Below are 23,094 nucleotides of genomic sequence, written 5' to 3'. Positions count from 1 at the left end.
AGTGAATAACTTGATAATATTGTGGTATGTTTTTTTTTTCAAGTGCGATGGCTGACAAGCCAAACTAGACACGGAAACTTTGTTGCTACCTGAACAACTTCCCACATGAACCACTTCTCAATTGATAAGTAAGCTAATTGTCAACTATGCCTGTTTTGTATTGGAGCCATCTGAACAGTTGTACCTTTTGGGTCTGTATTTCTTAGTTTTTCTAACGAAATAAAAGTGTACATGTCCTTTACTGTAATGATACCATACTAACTGCCTCATCTTTTTTCGACTGAAATAAAGATTTCTATTTTCTTATTTACACACAGCCGAAAACAGCAAAAGAGCTCAGGATTGCACAATAAGACTTGCCACCTCCTAGGTAACAGTACTTGAAACAAATACAGACATGGTGTCGCATGAATCGATGAGATACAAACTGCAACTCCCCCAAAATGCAGAAGTTTGTTGAAACATTGCGGCCTGTGGTAATAATGCTGAAGTTTGAAAAAGAAGCGAGTCATCAAAACAGCTGTCCAGGATTGCAGGTGTTCTGCATGCATCACACAATGTTAATCACTGAAGTTGCACCGTCAACAAATTCCGCCTCCGCAGGCGCTGTCGCGAACGGCACGGCTTTGCACGGAAGAGCTACGTGAAGAGCCGTGCGGGCGGCCGCGGCGGCTGCTGCTGCGGCGCTCACACTTCCCACGCTGCCTTGCGGCCGCCGTTTGGGGGCGAAGGCAAATTTCCAGAAAGGTCTATCCTTTAGCCGCGCTTCGTCACCTCCGTGGTCGAGCGGCTGCGCGCTTGTGTACTGGCGTTTTGTTTTCAAATTCCATGTTTCGAATCATGGCAGAACTTTCGTGTTTTTGCAATGGGGGCGTCATCGGCTTTTTTTTTCAAAGCAAACAAAGGGGGCCAAAACACCTTGCTGTTTAACCTAGAAGTGACGTTCCACGCTAACCTCAAGGCAGCCCCGAAATCTATTTTTGCTCACACTTTGAATTCATGAGAAGCTGCAGTCAGCTCATAACATCAAGGTTAAACAAAGTAGAAGTAAAATTGTGCTAAGTGCGTCATCGTTCATCATCCTATCATATTTTGTTGAGATTTGACGGTAATGACTTAAAATACATTTCACAGCATGTCAACATTTGCCCGCAAATATATTTCTGACGACGCTAGGATCTTCAATCGAAAATACCTGGTCATAAATGACTTTAACTAATGGCATGGTTAATACAAACGTGTCCAGCAGCGCACCGACGCGGCGGCTGATGCGTGACTTCACCTGTCTCATGCGGTTACTCGCCCTCTCCTGAGTGTCTGCGCCAGGCCGCCGAACGACGCCGACGCTTGCGCGGCGCGTTATTTCGGGTCTATGTGGTTAGGGCTTTAACAGGAAAGCAAGCACTCTGATAAAGTGAAGGCAAAAATTTGTTTTGATCTTTTGTGGCTGCGCTGATTCGCGGCGGTCGATGGTTTGGCACCGTGCGCGAGATGACGTACGCGCTGGGAAGCTGAAGCACGAAGTAAACCTTTGCATACCTGTTCTCGCCTCTCACTCTCCTCTCCGCACTCTCTTGTGCACCTGCAGACTCTCGTCTTCGTACTGTTCCCAGTAAAGGTAGCGCTGTGCGCTTTTTCGTGTATATATGGATGGCTATTGTTTACCTTCCTGAAAGCAAACAATCTTGACGCTTGCTTTCATGCCAGAACACTCCCATCACGACCCACAAATTTCGCTTCTTTTCACTGGCGCAAAGTTCTGACGCCTCCCAACTTTACAAGCATGTTTACCACTCGCCGATAGAAGTCTGCAATGCTGCAAGTTAACCTAGCGTCCAGCTATCCAAGTAGCTATATACCATTCATAAACGTTTATCCACACTGATGAGTACCACGCTGTTCGCTTATTAGTGCACGCGTAGGCTGAAGCCACTCACCAAAGAACCGAAGCACACGCGAAAGTTGCCAGCCCGACCTGGTGGGCCCAGCGGCGGCAGCGGCAGCACAGGCTCTCCCGCCGCCATTTGCATGATCAGACGTTTTGTTTTGCAGCTAGTACGTCAGCCTACTCCTCGGCCATGATTGGCTATCCAGTTTTGGCACCGGCGCGACGGCCAGCTCATCGTTATGTGGCGACCAGGCGAATAACCAGTGGAAACATGCCAACTTCTGCTTCATGGATGTGCACGTGCAGCTGCTCGAGGTCGTCAGAGATGACCTCGCGTCAACAAATCAGGAGTCGATGTACCGCGCGAACCTTCCCGACGAAACCGCAGTCAACGCCTTTGTGGACACTTACAGCGGGTGTACAAACACTACCTGGATTGTCCAGAAGGTCCAGAAACGGAAAGAAAGGTACGTTTTCGATACGATGCGTGGTTATACGTGAAGCGGCGTTTTGAAACTTGGGTTGTACTTTTTATATATTTATTCTTGCACTTTCTTCTTTATATATTTGTATTCTTTTGTGTGTGTGTGTGTGTCGCTTACAGTTGATTCGCGAACTGGAACGCAATGCGCGCTCATTAAAAGGCCACACAAACCGACACAAACCGCTCATCTATAGGCCGAGTGGATCTCGAAAAGTGACATTCCTTGCCGCTATTTGGACTCGCAGCACTTCACTGGCCAAAAATAGTGAGCCCAGGGGCCAACTGTTTTCTTTTTTTTACTGAGCTTTATCTCTGCTGCGGCTACCGTGACCCCAAGCTCACGTGCAGCTACTGATAATCTCATCAAAACGAATATACATAACGTATGCAGCAAAATCTGTGTGCATGAAGCAGAAATTGTTAAAAATATTAGACATTGACAACAGTGTGAGTGGTAGCGCAGATGATTACTGATATCAAACTCTGTCTTGATGACGTCAGTGCGGAGATTGAGGTCGATATCCTTATACAGAAGACGTATATCACATTCGTCGAGTACTTCAGAAGCTGTACAACCCAACCTTTACTTAGCCCTTTGTTTGTCTAAAATTTCGATATTGTTACCCTAAATTGTTATGACCACCAGTGAAAATAACGCAGCTTATACGACCAAGTGTGAAACGACTGTATGTTTGACGTAATGTTTTCCAGTCAACGTATCACTACAGTATCACACTTGCAAGAAGGATTAACATATTCTAGTGTTGTTTATAAAAATGTCAATGTTTTCCTAAGCGGCACTGTTATTGAGAAAAAAATTTTGCAATGAAGTTTTTCTTACAAAATTTCATGCAATAGTGCTTGTCATGCACCTGTAATATTTCACAAGTGCAGGACGGTTTTTAAATTCAGTAATGGTTAATTGGCTGCCTTTGTAGTAATCCCCACCTGCAGCACTGAATTGTCTTTTGAGGCCTGTATATAGTGAAAGAGCGCCCAAATCAGCTGTATACACTTCTCTGTGTGGCAGAATGGCCTTTCACAGGGTTTGGCGCTGCCAACCCCACAACGATAAATCAATCAATCAACCAATCACTCAATCAATCAATCAATCAATCAATCAATCAATCAATCAATCAATCAATCAATCAATCAATCAATCAATCAATCAATCAATCAATCAATCAATCAATCAATCAATCAATCCTTTATTGGAAGAAACCAAAATACATCGTGTGCTACAGGGACAGAGACTAAAGGCTAAATCGCCTGACGAGGACTCTGTCCCTCTGCAGTTCAACAACGTTGCGTGTACATTTTACGCAAAAGATATTGAAAATTTGGGTATCTGTACAAAGCAAAGTTTGCCAAAAAAATCTAAAACAACTTGTCTAGTAAAAGAACACCAAGAAAATAACTTCATCCAAAATATATAGAGCAACTTCGCAACATAATATAAAGCATATTATAATCATAATATAATCCGTGTATATAACATAACATATAACATAATACATAATACATAATACATAATATATAACATACTATAATCCGTGATAATACGGACATCGCTGTGCTACCTGCAGATAAAGGCAACGCTACTGTCATAATGAACAGGAGCGACTACGACGATAAAGTGCACGCGTTGCTTTCTGACGGAGACACGTATACTCGCCTTGACAAAGACCCGACGTCGAAACTACAAAGGGATCTGCAGAAGCTACTTGCTGACGTTTTCCGGGTCATCCCAGTGCAACATAAGCCACTTTACTACAAGCTCTTATGCCACAACGGATCAGCCCCGGCTCTTTACGGTGTTCGCAAAATTCACAAGCCTGGTACTCCGTTACGACCCATCGTGGATTTCACCCGGTCTCCCCTCTACAGAATTTCTGGCTACTTGCATCGTTTGATGCCCCCTCTGGTCGGTCAGAGTCCCACTCACGTCCAGAATTCAAGCCATTTTATAGAAAAAGCCAAGGACCTCTCGCTGGACGATGGTGAAATCATGGTGTCGTTCGATGTGGTGTCCCTCTTCACCAGTGTGCCAATTGACTTGGCAGTACAAGTATGCCAAGACGCAGTGGATTCGGACTTCACCCTGCCGGAAAGAAAGCCCATTGACGTGCCGGACCTTTTGAGGCTTTTATTCTTCTGTTTATCGAACACGTACTGCGTGTTTAAGGGTGTTTTCTACAAACAAGTTCACGGTACAGCCATGGGGGCGTCAATTTCGGTAATAGCCGCCAATTTGACAATGGAGTCTGTAGAACGACGAGCGCTTTCGTTCTTCACCCCAGCCCCGAAGATTTTCCTTCGCTACGTTGACGATTGCTTTTGCATAATCAAGAAAGAAAATTTGGACTCATTTGCGGATCACTTAAACTGCATTAAAGATTCCATTAAGTTCACAGTTGAAAAAGAAAACACAGAGAATTGCCCTTCCTGGACGTTCTAATCAAACGGGATGGTACTAAACTATCTTTCGGTGTTTTTAGAAAAAGCACGCACACGGGACTTTACTTGAACTTCAAGTCTGTGCACCCTGCAGCGCACAAGAGGTCCGTGGTGTCTTCTTTAATGCAACGTTCCCGCACTATCTGCTCCACGGCTGCCGACCACTCGGCTGATGTCCAACGTGTACGTCGCGACCTTTCTGCAAGCGGCTACCCGGATTCCTTAGTAACTTCGGTGGAAAAGAAGTTGGATCGCGCCTCTACAGCCTGACAGAGATGCTCAAAAAGATGCAGCATTCCGTATGTCCCGGAAGGAGTGAGACTTTGGCCCGAGTCCTGCGCACGTATGACGTGCACGTTGCCCACGTTCCTACCCAGAAGCTAAAGGATGCTCTTGTGAAAGTGAAAGATAGATTACCGAACGAACGATTTCCCGGGGTTGTATATGAAGTGCCATGCGCGAACTGTGATAGATTATTCATAGGGGAATCTGGAAATTTTGAAAGACGGTTAAAAGAGCATTGTAATGAAGTAAAGCAAAGGAAAGTGTCTACTAATGCCCTCGCGGAACATGCACACTCGTCTAACCATGAGATAGACTGGGGCAAGGCACGTGTTGTCGCCACCGAGAAGGACTTCACCTCTAGGCTGTATCTTGAATCCATAATGATACAGACGAACAAAAACACCCTGAACCGCACTGACGGCAATCTTCCCCCCGCTTACGCAAGGTGTTTAGGTCACGTGCTTCATACTACTTAAACACTTAGCTTTCTGTCTCTGCGTTTAGTGTGAACAAGGCTCCTGTTCGGGGTGCCGAAACGTCATTGTTTTAGTTGTTTTATTTTCTCTGGTGGTCGGCGTATTCTATATTATGTACTTCATAATATAAAGCAGTTGATACAACCGATACCCCAAAAAATAATAATAATAATAATTAACAAAAAAACGCTTAAAACTGATCAAATCGTTACAACAATAATACATAAATTTCTCATGACACAGTGAATAACTATACACACGTGTATAATATTTCGCTAAGCACGGTAACGCCATTCACAAAAAGAAAGCAAGAAAACAAACCAGAAAATTTCAGCTAGATTGCGTGAACAAAAATGGAAGGCAATATCAATTGCTGTAGTGGAGACCGAGTGGCTGCAATACATTCCTAATGTGCTGTTTAAACGCACTTACCGAACGCGTGAAATCTATTTTACCATTTAATTTATTAAGTATAAAAAGTGTTTGATATTCAGTTGTGTGTTTGCCATAATTTGTCCTGGTTTTCGGCATTGTCCTCTTTTTTTGTCGTATTGAATAACCTGAATCGTGATCTACGCCTGGCCTGCAAAGGTTATTTTGTTGTATGTACTGTAGCAGCTTAAAATAGTAAAGCTGGTCTGCTTTTAAGATATCGTGTTTCAAAAACAGGGGAGATGTCGGCAGACTCTGGTAGTTTCCGTTATAGTTTTCAAAACATCTAAGCACTTTCTTCTGTAGCACAATTATTTTACTATAATTGCCGGACGTCGTTGTTCCCCATACTAATAATCCATAACAGAGCTTCAAATAGAACAAAGAGCGGTAAAGAAGTTTTTTTAGCCAAAGCGGAATTAATGTTGTTAACTTGTACAGGGTGCCAACAGTTCGAGCCAATTCTATCCATAAGTGTTCAATGTGTGCTTTCCATGATAATTCCTCCTGAAACCAAACGCCGAGGAATTTTTGCTCTGTAACCCTTTCAAGGAGCTGGTTATTGAACATAACTTTAGAAGTGGTGCATAACGGTTTATTTATAGGGCGAAATATGATGTACGTAGTTTTTTTGGTATTCAATTGTAACCTGTTATTTTTCAGCCAGTTTGACAGGCGTCGCATGTAATCGTTAACGCTGCTTTCAAGTGACGCAAGATTATTAGACGTAAAAAAGACATTAGTGTCATCTGCATACATTATGAGTTGTGGTGAATGGGGTATCGAAACAACAAAAACAAGGGGCCGAAGCACCCCAATGCGGTGTGCATGGCTAGGTTAGATATTAAGATAAAGCTCGTGACAAAGTCCACGAAGAAGAAGGACCCGTATTTGCGCCTACGTGCACCCCTCGTTGCCGTTATACGCATCGACGCAAGGCACACACAAAGCCTGGAGTAAACGGATGCACTACGCCTCCTTCGTGGCACTGCCTCAACTAGGGAGACATTCATCGGCTACTTCAACGACGGCATGGGAATCGGGGAAGCGAGGAAGCTCCACGAGAGCAAGCTGTGCGTGCAAGAGAACGGCATCATGCTACTGGCGAAAGGGGCCATTAACCCTCTGGCCAGAACTGTGCAGAAAAACGGAAAGTTGGGCTTGTTGGTATGTGTTCATCTTGGTGGAAAGCAAAAGCGCTCAAAAAACAGGGACGAAGAAAGACGTAGACATCACGGCGCTTGCTGTCTACGTGTTCCTTCGTTCCTGTTTTTTTAGCGCTTTTGTTTTCCACCAAGAAAAACCGAACCGTGCAGATTGGAGGGCCACACACTTCGGGGGTGGAGCCATCGGCCCACTGGCCAAACTAGAGGAGAAGGCGCCCCTCTATGCAGCCCATGGTACAGTGCGGATTATTTCCCACTAACAGCTTACTCTTGGGATTAGGCTTGGCATTGCTCTATAATTTGCGTTAGGCTCACTTGCTTCCCTACTGAGGGTACAAGAGTACAGCCATTCAATTATATTACACTATTTTGAATTTCTAATTGCACTTCTAATGCACAAAAATAGACTTTGCGCAGAGCTTTAGAGACGGTAGTTTTTATTGGGACACAGTGGTCCCTCATTTTACAAAGTAGTATCAGACACTGAATTAGTTCGTTATATCCAACAGTAGAGTTAAAAATAGCCTGAAGCCAATCAGCAGTCTCACTCCCCGAAAAATCGTTGATACAAATACGAAAAATTTTAAGCCTCAAACCCACTGTAAACAAAGTAACCCTTACTTCAAGCTCAGTGAACCAGAACATGACACGTGAAAGAGCAACAGAACAAAGTTCATCTTACTAAACAAGTCTGCGTTCTTTTTTTTAGTTTGGATGTAATCTTCGTCGGTTGGCTATTCACAGCACTTGGCAGGATGAAATTTTTTGTGTCCACGAACAAAAGGGCTCATTCTACTTCTTTTCCAAGTTTTTCCAAATAGCTTCTTGGGGGTGAGGCCAATATTTCTTCGTTATAGTGCCGATATCACGCATTGCTCTCACGGAATAATTGTCAATATAAAAGAATAGGTGGCATTGAAACAAAGCGTGACCAACCAACGTTCGTATGTAGTTGGCTATAACCAATAATTTGCTATATCAGTGTTCATCATAAAGCGGTTCAACTGTACGTAAACAGAAATTGTAGTTTGCCTGTACTGTACATTTTCCTGTCTTTCAATTGAGTCACCTATCCAAAAGGTAACGGAAGTCAGGTCTCAACATTTTTGAGCAAAAAAAAAAACATTAGGCATATTTGAAACAGAAGATCAATTCCTAAATGGTACTAGCAGTGTTCTTTTAATTACAGGGGCAATGAAGAAAAAATATGTATGTTTTATTCAAAAGATATTGTGTTTCCTAGTAATCTTAGCGCTTGTCCAGCAGCAAATGATGCTTTATTCAATGAGAAATTGAACAATTCATGCAAACAAATTCAATTTTCTCGGTGCATCGTGCATTTCGTGACTTCAGCAATGACGTAATCCAGGCAGATACAAAAAACAAAGTTTAGTATTTCAATTGAGGGAGGTGGTAACAGTGAAACGTCTTTTGTTACCTTGGGTACTGTCCGCCCTCCTAGATGTCGCAGTGACACAACGCAAAGACTACTGTGCGGGCTCTTTTCTTTTTACCGGAGTTGTAGCTGGCGTATTTTTCTTACATGTGATGATTGTTTTGTAAAACATTGTGTATGGCTTGATGAGCAGAATTGTGTAAGTGGCACCGTCGCTTATGTCAGTTGGCGAGTGTCGTGTTACACATGACCAAACCCACTCAACAGCTGTGCAGCATCTGCCACAATACCTGATGCGCAACATACGCAGTGCTTATATTTTTATGCATTCGTTTGCTATTTTCATTGTTTTCCTCACCATTACTCTTATAAAAAGAATGAGCCTGGAATCCAAGCTCGCAAACCTCTTTTTGTGAGCTTATAATCCCTCATTAGTTTGTACTTGATTTGTTCGGCCTAAGCGTATTGAAAAAAGCAACCCATTATTGGTTAGAAATTCAATGTAGAAAGGAAGCGGCTGAGTTGCATGCCCATTCTTTTTTCTTCATTACATAGTTTATCTGATCGTAGTTTACATAAAAAATAGTGTCAGTGTAATTCTAACGAGGCACTCTTTCAAATGAACGGAGCTACATTTTGTCTTCATGGCCCCTGTTCAAATATATGTGTACTTTTTTTTCCAAGAGTTTGCTCTGCAGAAGAAAATGGTGGGTACGAGTAAGGCTAAATGTACTGGAACAGGTAGTTCTCAGTGAGGGAGTCTGAATGCTCCGGCGATATGTATTAAAAAGCCAGTGTCACACCAGTCAGCTAGCTGCTCTGGGTTGAGCCCCACACTACTTAAGGAGGCACAAGGGTCATTGGGACCGAAAAATTGCCCAAAAATGCATTTTTTATGTGTCACTTTTGTCTCGATTTTTACAGTTGTTCCTCCAAAACTCCCGTATGTGGACCAGTGCCACGCACTTATAAAAGCCATAGAGGCCCGATTCTAACGAAGAAATAATTATTTTACCATATTTCCCCAATTTTTCGCTTCGTGTGGTGTCGCAGTGATACATAATTCTCGAGATGTACATCCCAGCATGTAGTGCAGCTACGAACATAAGTTGTTTTGCACTTTGAAGCTGAATGTGTTTCATTTTGTGTTTCAGTAGTTGTTTTTTAGCATAATTTTTATTGGTTAGCAGAAGTAGTTCACACCTAGAAGTTAGAATTGATGTAAACTTGTACGTTATTGCAAAAAAAAAAACTGCTTTCCACATTTCATTCTCCACAACTTCTGGTATGTATTCATGGCTTGCTGGTAATGTTTTGTTGAATAGTTTTTTTCGTAGTTTTATAAAAAAAAACCAAGAATTTTTTATAAATTAACCCAGAAACTAGTAATCTCACATTCAAACTAATAAGATATTTCAGATCAGCCAAAGAAACTGAACAAGACTATGAAGTTTCATACTACTTGCTGTTAGGAACACTGGAGATCGCGGTAAGTCCACAGAACTTGGTGAATGTCTGTTGTCGGTGCCAACATACAGCACAATAAACGTGTAGGCCCGAATAAACCCGGTCGACCTAGTGGCTAGGTTTGGGTGAAAGCGGGCGTAAATGTACCACCAGTGCAAATTCTTAGTAGTGCCACCTCACTAAGGCGGATGAGCCCACCAGGGAGGTTACATCCACAGAGTGGGATAAGCGCAAGTATGGAGCACTGAACGCATTTGTCCAAGGTGAGCTTTGTAATATAGTCAACTGAAAATAGAGGTAGTAGATGCGTCATAGCAGGCAAATGTGTCTGCAACCATCTACCTGTCTAGGTCTAGGAGTTGACGTCCTCTGGGCCAAGCAATCTTCAATGGGAAGCTAAGTGTTGTAGGTTTATGCGTGAAACGTTTAGGATATGGGTCCTTTGTGGGGTATTTTCCAAGGGCCTTGTACAGCTTTTATTGAGTGTGAAAACCACAACAGGTTGTGATTGTTCTCACCTAAGACGCAGTATAGTCGCCAATGCTTCGGAAATTGCTTTTATATCAGAAGTGTTGACATGGGTCTCTTAGGGGCGTAGTTGTGGTAGGTTTGACAAAACTGCACGTCACGGTTCCCGATTCTCAACTACTGTGGTGACAAGGCTGCCTGGAACACCAGCATCGGCATAAAATGTCTCTTCACTAGCATTGGATGCAAGTGTGGCACACCACGGCTAGACAAATTCAGAGGCTTGCAACCAGCAAGTGAAATTTGTGTTCAAAAACGGGGTCTGGAGAGGTATGTGGTGGTGTATTGAACTAGACGTGCATATCTCACCTTAAAGCAACCAGAAATGAGTACACCTTTGCTTTAAGCAAGCATACCTGTCACCACTGCTGTTAAGGCTAGCTTCTTCCTGTCGTGTAGAGATGGGTGTTGGAGGAGCCATGAAGAGAAAACACAAGTTTGGTTCATTGAAGAGATTGCCTCGTTAGAATCATAATGGCACCACATTTAACGTAAACATCGCTCAAATAAGCTACATAATTAGGAAAAATGAGAATGGCCATACGACCCACCAGCTTATTTCCCGCAACAGAACCTATGATATCATTCGAGCCAGCTCTGCGATTGGCGGAGGCCGGCACAAGCAGACGCAAATTAGGTACAGCTTACAAGCTAGCCGAATGAGCGATTTGCGCTTAAATTTTGGGCACATTCTTTACAAAGCAATAGGACTGGTGGGGCAAGCAGTGGAAGTTACGAAAGCACACGTAAACATAGAAGTACCCATGCGCACTGCTGTTGGTACTGCGCGCATTATGCTTGGTTCAGATGCACAGCACTGCGAAGCTTTGGGTTGTTTCAGACGACAGTGGCCGACTGACGCAAGCAACGGTGTCTTACGTGACCATATTTGTCGTGTGAGCACTGTTTCAGGGAATGATTATTTTCTCCCATAACAAAAAAGCAAGGTTTAAATACGGTCAAAAACAAACCAAAGGCTTGCCACGGTATAGTGGCGCCACCCAGGTTCAGGTAACATAAAGAAACGCGGGAACGCCAGCGTAGGGTATCTGGAGTCAGTAGTATTAAGTCTATGCCTTGAGGCCAGCACCACCGTACAGGGTTGAAACACCCTTTGAACGGTGCCCTGCCACCACGATTGGGCCAACGGGCTCGACGTGTTGTTTTTTTTGTTTCCCACGAGACATAGCAAAGCGACATATATAAAATGATTCAAACTGCGCCAATAACCCGCGTTGCGCCGTTAATTTAGCGCTGTTTGGCACATTGACTTGCTTCGGGGGCGAGCGAGCGGCCCAAAATGGCGGCGCCCGCGCAAACGTGTCTCTACCCTGTACGGCGGACGCGTGAATCAAGGAACTCTAGTCTGCAGATCGTTTGGTTCCTATTGTGTCATTGCAGACCCCGAAAACAAATGATTTAGCTGGAAAATCTAATTTTTAACTTAAATTGAATAATTTCTCAGCGAATAAAGAATCGTTTGTACCTGAACAAGCGCTGGGGGCAACATAAAACGTGAAATCTTTCGAATAAAACAAATTTCATTTTCTCTTCATGGCTCCTATAAATCAGAAAGGAAGATAATGATTCCCATTGCTTCTCTCTTTATGGTATCTCATTGAGCCCACTTAGCCCTTGTCATATACTGAAACTGCGGCTGGTGTGCGAGATGACGCTGCAGAATTGCATCAACGAGAAGAGCCACCTTTGTGTGAACTGCTCCTGTGTTTTGTGGAAATCCAGAAGACTAAATGTAACAATGAAAGAGCATGCTGGTGGGCGTCTTCGAGCCATGGCGCAGTTGATCTAGAGGCTGTGACGTCCAGGCCAAAATTGCGGTGGCAAGTAACTTACATTACAGATTTGCCATAAAGGATTAAGGAAACGTGTAGTTTTGCAGTCTTTGTTGTGCCCACCGACTACTGCCGATAAGTAACACGGTCTTATCATGGGATAGCGTGAGCCTCACACTTTTGCATCACATGTTTAAGAGTATTTTCAGCAATCTGAAGAGTTTGTTCAAAATAAAAAAAGATGCGTAGAAAAAGGTAGTTTGACCCAAAATACCAAAATGGCTTGCACCTGGGAATATACCATTAAATGGGACATTCAGAAAAAAACTTTGTTTTATTCAAAAGATTTCATGTTTTATAGTGTCCCCAGCACTTGTCCGGATGCAAACTATGTTTTATTCGCTGAGAAATTATTCAATTTAAGTTATTTCCTTTATTTTCCTGCTAAATCTTGAGTTTTCGTTGTCTGGAATGACATCACTGGAACTGACCGCTCTGTGAAGCCTTTTTTACTGTTAGTGAAACTAAATGGCGCCACCATACCGCAGCAATCCTTTTTCTGCCTTTGCTTTGTTTCTCACCGTATTTATTCTTGGCTTGTTTTTGTTAAGAGAGAAAAAAATTGTTTGGTAAAACATGGTGCTCTTTCGACAAGTATGGTGTCGTAAGGCACTGTTGCTTCCGTCAACTGGCCAGGGTCTTCGGAAACAACCCCAAAGCCCAGCAGTCCTGTGCAGCTAAACCAAGCATAGCGCGCGCACCACCAACAGCAGTACGCTTTGGTACTTCTTTGTTTAGGCGTGCTTTCGTAACTTCCACTGTTTGTCCCAACATTCTTACTGGGTTAAAAAGATTGTAATCTACATTTAAGTGCAAATAGCTCGTTCTGTTAGCTTAGAAGCTCTGCCTAATTTGTGTTTACTTTTCCCGCCATCCGCCAATCACAGGGCTGGCTGGTATGACATCACAGGTTTTGTTGCGGGAAATGAGCTGGTGGGTCGCATGGCCATTCCCTTTTTTCCTAACTATATAACCTATTTGAGCAAAGTTTACGCTAAAAGCGGTATCAGTATGATTCTAACAAGGCAATTTTTTTAATGACCAAACTTGTGTTTTGTCTTCATTGAGCCTTTAAGTGGCATTCCAAGTCCAACAGTAACAAAAGGTTCCTATAGATGGCATGTGAGCAGTGAAATGCAGCAAAAGTGAGCCTACATGAAAAACTTCCACTGTGTTTGTCAGGGGCGGAGGGTTATGTAAAATGCAGAGTGCAAGAAGTGGGCCCGGAAAGAGAAGAGAGGCATTGAAGTGGTAGGGGCCACAGACAAATATGCTTCTTTGACAATATTTTCAGTGAAGTGAGCACATACAAGGCCAGTTTTTTTTGTGTACACAAGGTAGTTCTGAGGCCATGAGGGCCCACCACAATTACTTAAGGGGGACCTAATTATAAACGTGAAAGTCAATCCTTGCACAAAATTTGCAGGCACCACAGTGACTGTCAGCAGGAGCGACAGCAGTACCTGCTGGGCCGTTCTTGCGGCGACCCCCATCATGCAGCTAGCACCGGCACTGGATGTGGTGCGGGGCATCGTGTTCATTGCCTCAACCATCTCTTATGACGCAACCGGGTGCACCGTGACGCTGGTGCTGTTGGCAAGAAGCGCTAGTGCAATCCCCGTCGCAGCGCTGCTCCACAATTTGCAAAGCACTGAGGGTTACCTAGCAACCTTCCAGCTGCTAAAGGACACCTATCCACTTTGCTCTGGGAATCAGCGTGTAAGTTGAAAAAGTTAACTAAGATTTCATTGCAATGTTTAATGTGGCACTGCTTGTCAGACATTAGATGAAGCAAAAGAGTCCACGTTTTCTCTATACCATCTTTTTATTGATTGGCATGCATCTGCATGCTAAGCAGGGCCCAAAATCTTATGGCCACTGCTATAGACAACTATCAACTACCACTTCTATGATGTTACGATGTCATAAAGCATGTGTAAGGGATGTTGTGACACTGTTTCAAAAGAGCCGTGGCAGTGTGTTATATACTCTGCATGAGTGTCCTGCAAAGTCAGTGCTTCGGTTTGACTGTAACAATTAAATTAGAATAAGATATTACGTTGTAGACAAATTTCAGTGTCAAAGTATGGATTTGCGTAGCTCTTAAGTAGTGGCCAGGCTTGATAGTAGTATTAGTAGGTTGTTTTCAATAGGTGCAAAAATTTTCTATTTGCAAGAAGAAATGGAAATGAACCATGTATATCCTTCACTTTTAGTACAGTTCGTAGCCTTCCATTTGGCCTGTTATGCGTAATAAACGATATTTTATCCTTTTGCAGGCCCCACAAGTCTCCATGACCGATAATTCAAGCGCAGAGAAGGCTGCATTGCAGGAAGCATGGCCAACAGCAAAACGTGTTCTGTGCCACTTTCATGCGGTGCAGGCTGAGTGGCGCTGGTGTACAGCTGCTCAAAACCAAGTGGACAGGGACCAGAGGCGTCATCTAGTATCGGCTTTTCAAATGGCAAGCTATTTTCATATTCAAACGAACAAGGGAATGTTTTCTGTCCCCACTTTGGCGACACCACAAAAAAGTTGCAGTTCGAGCATTTCCCTTTTTTAAAGCTGCTTCTGGTACCCACTGCAAAAGCATTTACGCACAACAGACAGCGTAAACACAGTTTGAGTACATATGGACAAGGCCTTCCCGAACTAGGGAGACATGAGGCATGGGTGATAGATGTATTGTGGTTCAACACAAAGAAATCCTTGTGCATATTTGGGGTGGTACACAAGTCCACAACCAAGAGTGGTGCTGTCCTTTTAAACGCTCCATGAGGACAAAATACAACTTTTTTGTTTGAATGAATTCGGCTTTGGTAGCTCACTCCAACCATGCCAGATATCTTGTAACAGAAAAACGCAAGCAAATAGAAAAACTTTCAAATTCCACCCCGTAATGATGCAATATGTGTAGGAGTTGAATGTTATAGGCTGGCACTAAAAAAACTCATCAAAGTGTCAACTACGGGTTAGCATTGAAGTGGTACAATCAAATGCTACTAGAGCCACCGCCACACTCGCCCAGTCAGGTTTCTTGGCGATGGCTCTGGTAGGCAGCCACCAATCGCACAAAAAAGATTCTGTGACGTCAAAAAAGCACCAGAAAGTGGCTAGGGAGGCGCCGCTGCAGACTCTGTTTCTTCTAAAATCTTGACTATGAGTTCGCAATACAATCTGCATTGTTGTTATCGCTACAAAGTAGCCTTTTTATTGAACCAAACTTGTATCTTGTCTTGATGACCCCTCTAACTAAAATTCCCCACCATATTGCCCAAAATGAATTCCAATGAAAAAAAAGTAAGAAAATAACATTAAAAATTGTGTCGTAAGTAACGTAAGAGCAGATTATAAACAAAGCATGTTGGCTCTGGCTGCACCATGCACCAAAAAGGAATGAAGAAACATTTGCTGGCTCTTGGCTTAGGCTGGTGAAGCACCAACACATTTAGGTGAGTACAGTCTACGTTTATGGGAAAGAAAAGAAGAGAGACAAAGTGCTAGCTATTGCTAATGTGTTTGTAACATGACCGTAAGATGGTGTGGCCCACTTTGTTGCTAATAGGGCGTATATCTCCGCGCTCAGCGGTTTGTGTACCTGCGGGCGATGACCTATTCGACTTTATTCACTTAGGCCAACAGTGCCTCAACCCCATTTTAGGCTTGTAAAAATAACTTCACGCTAGTCACATTGTAAAGACTTGTTTTTTTCAAGAGGAACTAATGACCCCCTCACAGCAGATGACTTAACATAATAATGTTTGTTCGTTTGTAGGCTTTATGTTTTTATAAAATTGATGCTACAAATCCGGTGCTATTTTTCAAATTGGTAATGGAGCGAAGATCGAATCTTTTAGCTGAACCATCCCGGAATTCGGGCCTTGTCGGGTCAAGCTACAGAAGTACTGAGTAATACACAGTTTATTTTATCAGTAGGTATCACAAGATTCTTAACCGTTTCAGGGTCAATGGGGTTCATGTACGTCCCCGGCAAACACCTGCAAAATGGTCAATGAAGTACATGTACGCCATTGCTGGGCACTTTCAACAGTGCGCCTTTTTCGGTAATTTCTCTCACTTGGCTTGCAATGCCACACTGTGGAAATACGAGAAATTTTTCTGTTGCGCCGATGGCTCTGCTTTTCTTTTTGAATGCTTTACTACAGCAGCGCGCCAGCTATCGCTCGCGCCACGGCTGCTGGATGAAACGCCTGTGCTCTCATCCAGCAGCCGTGCTTGCGCATCGGGTGACGTGTGGGCGTGCAGTGGCTGATTTCGGTTTCATCCTCGGGGCGCTTCCCGCTTCTTGCGCCCGTTAAACTTTCCTAGAATTTGTTTTGTGTTACTTATGAATAAAGCCCGTGTATGTAAGAACACAAATCATTTTCTTCTCACTTTACGATCCAAATAAAAAATTACAACATTATGTCGATTTGGACTCGTCCAACGAATTCATAACAGCAATAAAATAATGACCCTTGGGGATCGCATATGGAGAGAAAAGTCTATGCTAACGCGTTAAAAGTCGTGTTTGTTCCAAGCTGTTTATCAGAGGAACATCAAAGTTTTTTAGCAAATTCTCTACTATATTTGGCGTTTGTTTAGAAATGGATCAGTAATGATGACAGTAAAGAGCAGTAATAACTTCTAAGAAACGAAACATTTTAATCACTAAAAGCTGCTCATCGATTGTTTACACATTCTTGTTTTCGTACATAATGATCTGCATGCAGAACAAGTTGGTCTCCAGTCGAATTCTGTCCGATCGTTGAACGTGTCTTCTTTGGAAGAAAGTTCTCTCGACAACACAGCTTCCATTAGCTAGGCGCAACAATGTCAGTCCAGCATTTTCCAGTTTGGGTAGCGAGTGGCAGAGTCATGCCAATACTCAAGAAAGTTCGAAAGCTGTGTTTGTGGGTCTTGCTTCCAGCAAATACTGGTTTAGAACAACGGACCATCAGCACACGATAATGCAATTTGAAAATGTCCATTCGGGGAGAAATTGGGTTTAACCCGATCCTCCTTAAACATGTTCGGGGTGTAAAAATAAGGTAAGATTGGATTCTACTACAAAAAACGACCTTAACATAATATATTGATTCTGTCTTGCATATCCCAAGCAATCCTCGGTGGAATCTCTTTTTTAATTATCGATATTTTATGATAACAATCTGCAAACATTCTCTAGCCTAAGAATCTTTTCTGTTTGTGTACAAAATTCACACAAACTTAGATTTCATATTTGTCTAACTTTTTAGCTTTGGCTTGCAGTGATAGCCTGAGCAGAAAATAAAATGTCGTCTTTATACCCCCGCATAAACCAAGGACAAAAAAGCAGTTGTAAAAACAGAGGCAAATGTAGGAGTGTCTTAAATGTGTACCTTAAATAAGCAGGCACGGACTGGTAACAATTTGTTCACAATACAAATTGAAATTTAATTTTCCATTTATTCTTCTAGGATAGAAACAAGCAGTCAGATTTTTCTAAAGTTTTTTAAACAAGCTTCAATGTGGTGTATTTACAGCAGTTATCATACAAATCGTTTGGAAGGTAAATTTGTATGTTTATGAAATGAGGATTGTGAACTGTTGCTGGGCACATTTCTCACTGCACACACTATTATCTATTTTATGTCATGTATGCTGACAGGGGCAAAAGCTGGCGGCTGCTATGGCCAAGCTGAAGTCCGAGTCCCACGTTGCCTATGTGGAGCGAGTGGAGGCTTTCCTTGCAAGACAGGAGGAGTGGGAGCTGCTGTTCTGTGCTGGTGTTGCAATAAGTGGGCACAACACTAATAACTTCGCGGAGGCCACCATGCGTGTCCAGAAGGACATTGTGTTGAACCGGACGGAAGCGTTCAACGTCGTTTCTCTGGTGGACGCGGTGGCTGTGGTGTGGGAGCGCGACTTTGAGAGCCGCATCCTCCGCCACGCCAACAACCGCGTTTCCCATCACCGCCTCGTGTACAAGCGGCTGCTATCAAGAATGCCCGAAAATGCAGCCGAGAGCATTCATCAGATTGGTCCTTAGCTGTATGCGGTGCGCAGTGCCACGCACCAGGGTGTGACTTATGAAGTGCATGCACACTTCGGAGCCTGCAGCTCTGCCACCGGGAAGCACGGGGCATTCTGTAAACATCAGGCCCCCGTGCACAAAAAATTTAAAGGCCTGTTTCTTAATGCTCCTCCCCTGAGCACCGACGACCGCAACCGTCTGGGGAAGCTGGCCTTGGGCGACACATGCCCGCCCCGGAAATTCTTCCATCCTTTCCGGGAAAAGCAGCAGCTCCAAGAGCACGATGCACACAGCAGCACGACTCCGGAAGGTCCGCACACTAAGGCCAGCAGTGTAGTTGACGCACCCCCTGCCCTCTTCAAGCCTGGCACTCATTATGCGAGAGACAGACCCTGCCCAGCTCGTTCAGGTCAGCATGTGCTCAGTGTCCGCATTGAGCACACAGAAAAAGAGTTTTTGCATGTTTGCGTTTGTGAACATGTGGAACCCCAACTTCAGAGAAACAATGTGTGCCGACATGACGAGGCACTATCCAGTACAGCTCTCAGTCGTATGCATATATTATATACCTGGATCACTGACATTAGTGCACCCTTCATTACTGCTTGTCTGGGCAGCCAAAATCTAAGCAACGAATGAGGCGTCTTAAAATATTGGCATTTGGGAAAAAAGGTGAGACCACGCAAATAAGTGTAATGCGGACACATGATGCAATAGTGTTGCTCACTCTTACATACAGCAAGTCATTTTTATGTGACTTTACCCCAGTGATACTGGCAAATAAAGAAACACAGAATAATACCTGACAATAATAGAAAGTGGGAAGGAATGTAGTGTAAACTTACATGTAAACATAAAGTGCGAAGACAACAATTATCTGTGACTGCAGCGCAGCCACTATGTTCTTTACACAACACCTGCGCTGTTCTCCCATACGTACAGGGTTACCACTCGGAAGACCACACTCATTGGCAACACACCCCCTCAGTTACATAGAAATGGTCCTTCATATGTTAGATCCCCTCGAGTTTATTTTGTATCCATTGCACCTGATATGGTCACAGCCCTCAGGGAGTGGATTTCTCTCTGCTTGTAAAAACCATGACATGATGCATTTGCATGGCTGCAGCGCATGCTGGGGGCTGGAAAGGTGGTGATGGTTGGCAAAACACGCTTCCACTGATAACTCAAAAGGAAAAATAAAACTGCCGCATTCAGCCTTCACTGGCTGTCTACGTCAAAGCGAGAGGGGGCTCTAATCGGCTGTGAGTGTTGAACCTCCATGTAGCTTTCCCTTTCCTAAGGCAAGTATTAAAGCACCACTGCATACCGTATGGTCAACTGATGACCAGGGCATGTATGCTACCACATAATAGCAACAGTGCGTGCACAGTACAGTCCAAAGACTCATTCTAAAGGCTGTTGTTATTGGACCACATTCTAGTTTGGTTTGGAAAAGCTTTGTGTCAGCTCTGTACCAAGGCAGCCTCATACAGCGTTACGTCACTTTCTCTTTGTGCGCGACTTCATGCGACGTGGCCGGTGACACCGTCATTGCAAAAAACCAAGAAACTAACGAGGTTTTGCCAAGATTCAAACCACGGACTTTAAAAAGAAAACGCCAGGACACAAGCATCGACCACGCCAGTAGGTGACGCCGGTCTCAAGAATTTGGTACCCTAACAGAGGCTGCCAACGAATATGTTCGAGTGATTTGCTTTGGTCGTGTATGAGAAATTTGAGCCGTGGTAACGCTTGTGTCTTACGCACCCATCTTGCATCCGAGGGCAGTTATGCTATTACTACACGCGATAAACCACAGCGCCCTTATTTGAGTCAAGAAAAGCTATCACAAAACTTCGGTCTCCCCTACGCAAGCCACGGTAGCAACGAAAGGAATGGCATTCGCGGCCGCCATTCTGGCTTGATAAGGCTTGGTCGTCACGCACCAATCTTACAGCAAAGCCCCATCACGCTTATACTGCAAGCGACGTAGCCAGAGCTCCTTATTTAACTAAAAAAAGTTATCGCAAATACCTCATCTCCCCCATGAAAGCCAAACAAGCCACAAATGAATGAGCGCTTTCGAAAAGAAATAGCTTGTAATTTGTCTCAAGGCAGCCGATAACCACCAGTTAAAAAGACATTGATTTTCTTCTACTGAAAGGAATGACCCCAAAGCAAGAGAAGGACGTGAAACCCGATTGCTGCTGCCCGCTTTCCGCTGCTTTCTCACGCTGCGTCGACGCCGATATCTGGCGAGTGTAGACATCGGCGTTGCTCGCGCGTCAGCTGGCGTCGCTACGCGAGAAAACGCCGAAAGAACGCTGCATGTGGTTAGGCCTTACTTCTACTAAATGTGCGTCAGCTCTCCAGCGCCGCAGCCCCAGCCTCGCGCACGGAGCGAAACCATCGGGCGCCGTCAAAAACGACAGAAAAAAATCCACTCGCATGAAATCACGCACGAAGAGAAAGTGACGTCACACTGTCACGTCGCTGTTTGAAGGGGGTGTGGTCGGCCTGGGCCCCTACGTATCCCCAAACCATATTCCCTACGGGATATGGTTTGGAAATATGCACCCTGGCCATGGCATCACAGTCATCATGTCACGTGCCCTGCAGAGGTCCACCGTGTTTTCTTTTTTTTTGCGCACTTTATGGCTTGAGGGCGCCCACGAGTGACTCTTAAAACAGCTTCCCATAAGTTTTAAGTAAACTCTTTGAACCTTGTCAGTCTTGCTGCTTTTTTTCCCTCTGATTTCTAATATGGCATTATTTGTTGAGTAAGTCAATTATTTCCCAAGATGATTAGTTTTTTAGTCATTTTTGGAGGAACAATAGAAAAAACAGTCCTGGTCATAAAGCTGTATTCTTTATATTTTCTAAAACTACGAACCATAGTGAGTGGAATAAAAGAATCGGTCTTTTGATGCACCGCTTGAACCCAATTTTTAGGCTCATCAAAATTTGGTGGCACCAGTGGCAAGGAACACTTTCGAATGCCCATTTCAAACACCAAAGTTTAGTGTGCTTTAAAATTAGTTCCAAGCGGGGCATCAAAAAACCGACACTCTAATTCCACTCACCACGGCTCGTAGTTTTAGAAAATATAAAGATTACAGTTTTATGGCCAGCACTGTCGTGTCTATCGTTCCTCCAAAAGTGACTCAATCTATAATTATCATGGGAAGTAATTGGCTTACTCAATAAATAAGGGTACATTTGAAATCAGTGGGAAAAATCAGCAAGACTAGCGAGCTTCACAGAATTTAATTAAAAATTAAAGGAAGTTGTTTTAAGAGCAATGTCCCCTCTTAACAACACTTCTCCACTTTCATTAATTTTCCCTAGCTGTCCACCACAACTTTGCAAGTTGTATTTATTTCTCGGGTTGTGTTCACTCCTTTTATGAGTGTCTAATGGCTATAGCTTTCACGCACCCATAAGCCTTGTGAGGTGGACTTCAAGAATGAACTTTAAGCAGAAGGCGAATGACGGAAGCAAAAATGCAAGCTTTAATGGGTAAGAAGACAGGAAGTAACTTGCTGCTGCCAACATCTCTCTTGGAGGCTCGAGAAGATGCCTACCAGAACCTGAAGTCCCACTTGAGAAGCCTGCATGTCATGAGCGAGCATAACCCGGCATACCTGGAGGGACTGCAGGGCCTTGGGCCGGAACTTGGCCGTGTGTCAAAAGGAAGTGACGCAACTGCCCTTATGCTCGCCTTCAGTCCAACTGAAGCAGCATGGAGGCGTAGGGTGCAGCCTACGAGCCTTGCCAGGCGTCGCCCAGGTCTTACAAGAGGCTCTACGAGGGCGCCAGCTCGACGCCCGCCAGCTCATCCCACTGCCAATAGGCCAAAGAACAGGGCCCACTCTGTGCAAAGAAACGTGTCAGACAATGTCCCCAGTCAAATGCTGCACTGAGCACGCCTGCTGTAAGGCCAGCCTCTAATGTTCTGCAGCAACCACAGTGGCATCTTGCTCTTTGGCTAGCGTGAGAGTTCAGAAGGCAGGCACATCACCGAGCTCCGTGGTCTGCCTTTTTTTACACATCATCAACAGCATGCTCACGTCCACTGCAGGATGAAGGCCTCTCCCATAAACCTCCAAGCACTCCTGTTCTGCGCTACTCGAGTCCACTGTTGGCCACTGAATTTCTGTATTTCATCCCTTCATCGTGGTATTGGCCTTTCTCTTCTTCTAGACCCATCTCTTTGTATCCACTCTGTTACCCGAACCGCCCACCGATTGTCGGTTCATCTCACCCCACGGCCACCCCAAGTCCATTCTTTTGAATGCAAAGCATTTGTCCCGCAGCAGCCAGCCTCCCTCTACACTATAAAAAGAAAAAGAAATAACAGTTACAGGCGCCTGTTTTTGATCCCACGACCCTGTGGGCGGAACGCAAGGTACATGGTAATCTACCCACTGCGCCACAAAGCGGCACAGAATCAAATGCTACGAACGCGCCTTATATCCTTGACTCATTCGAACTACGTCGTCAGCGGCGTGCGTTGGTGACTCAGCGGCGTGCTAGCGGCGTGATAGCTGCGTGGTGTACACGTGATAGCACCAACCCCCCAAACACTAAACGTTACCGCAATACAACCACCCCCTATAAAGCGGGTTGGCGCGGGCTCCAC

General features: G+C 44.2%; 1 pseudogene; it reads left to right on the top strand.

Moving 5' to 3' along the window:
* The first annotated feature begins 3,403 nt into the window (after positions 1 to 3,403).
* On the top strand, positions 3,404 to 22,375 carry LOC144148376 (uncharacterized; annotated as a pseudogene).
* The last annotated feature ends 719 nt before the right edge of the window (positions 22,376 to 23,094 follow it).

The sequence above is a fragment of the Haemaphysalis longicornis genome, unplaced genomic scaffold, assembly GCF_048455015.1.
Source record: "Haemaphysalis longicornis isolate Haplotype H1 unplaced genomic scaffold, Haemaphysalis longicornis Haplotype H1 scaffold_8, whole genome shotgun sequence".
Taxonomy (NCBI): domain Eukaryota; kingdom Metazoa; phylum Arthropoda; class Arachnida; order Ixodida; family Ixodidae; genus Haemaphysalis; species Haemaphysalis longicornis.
The sequence above is the reverse complement of the archived record's forward strand: the minus strand, read 5'-3'. Positions and strand labels throughout refer to the sequence as shown.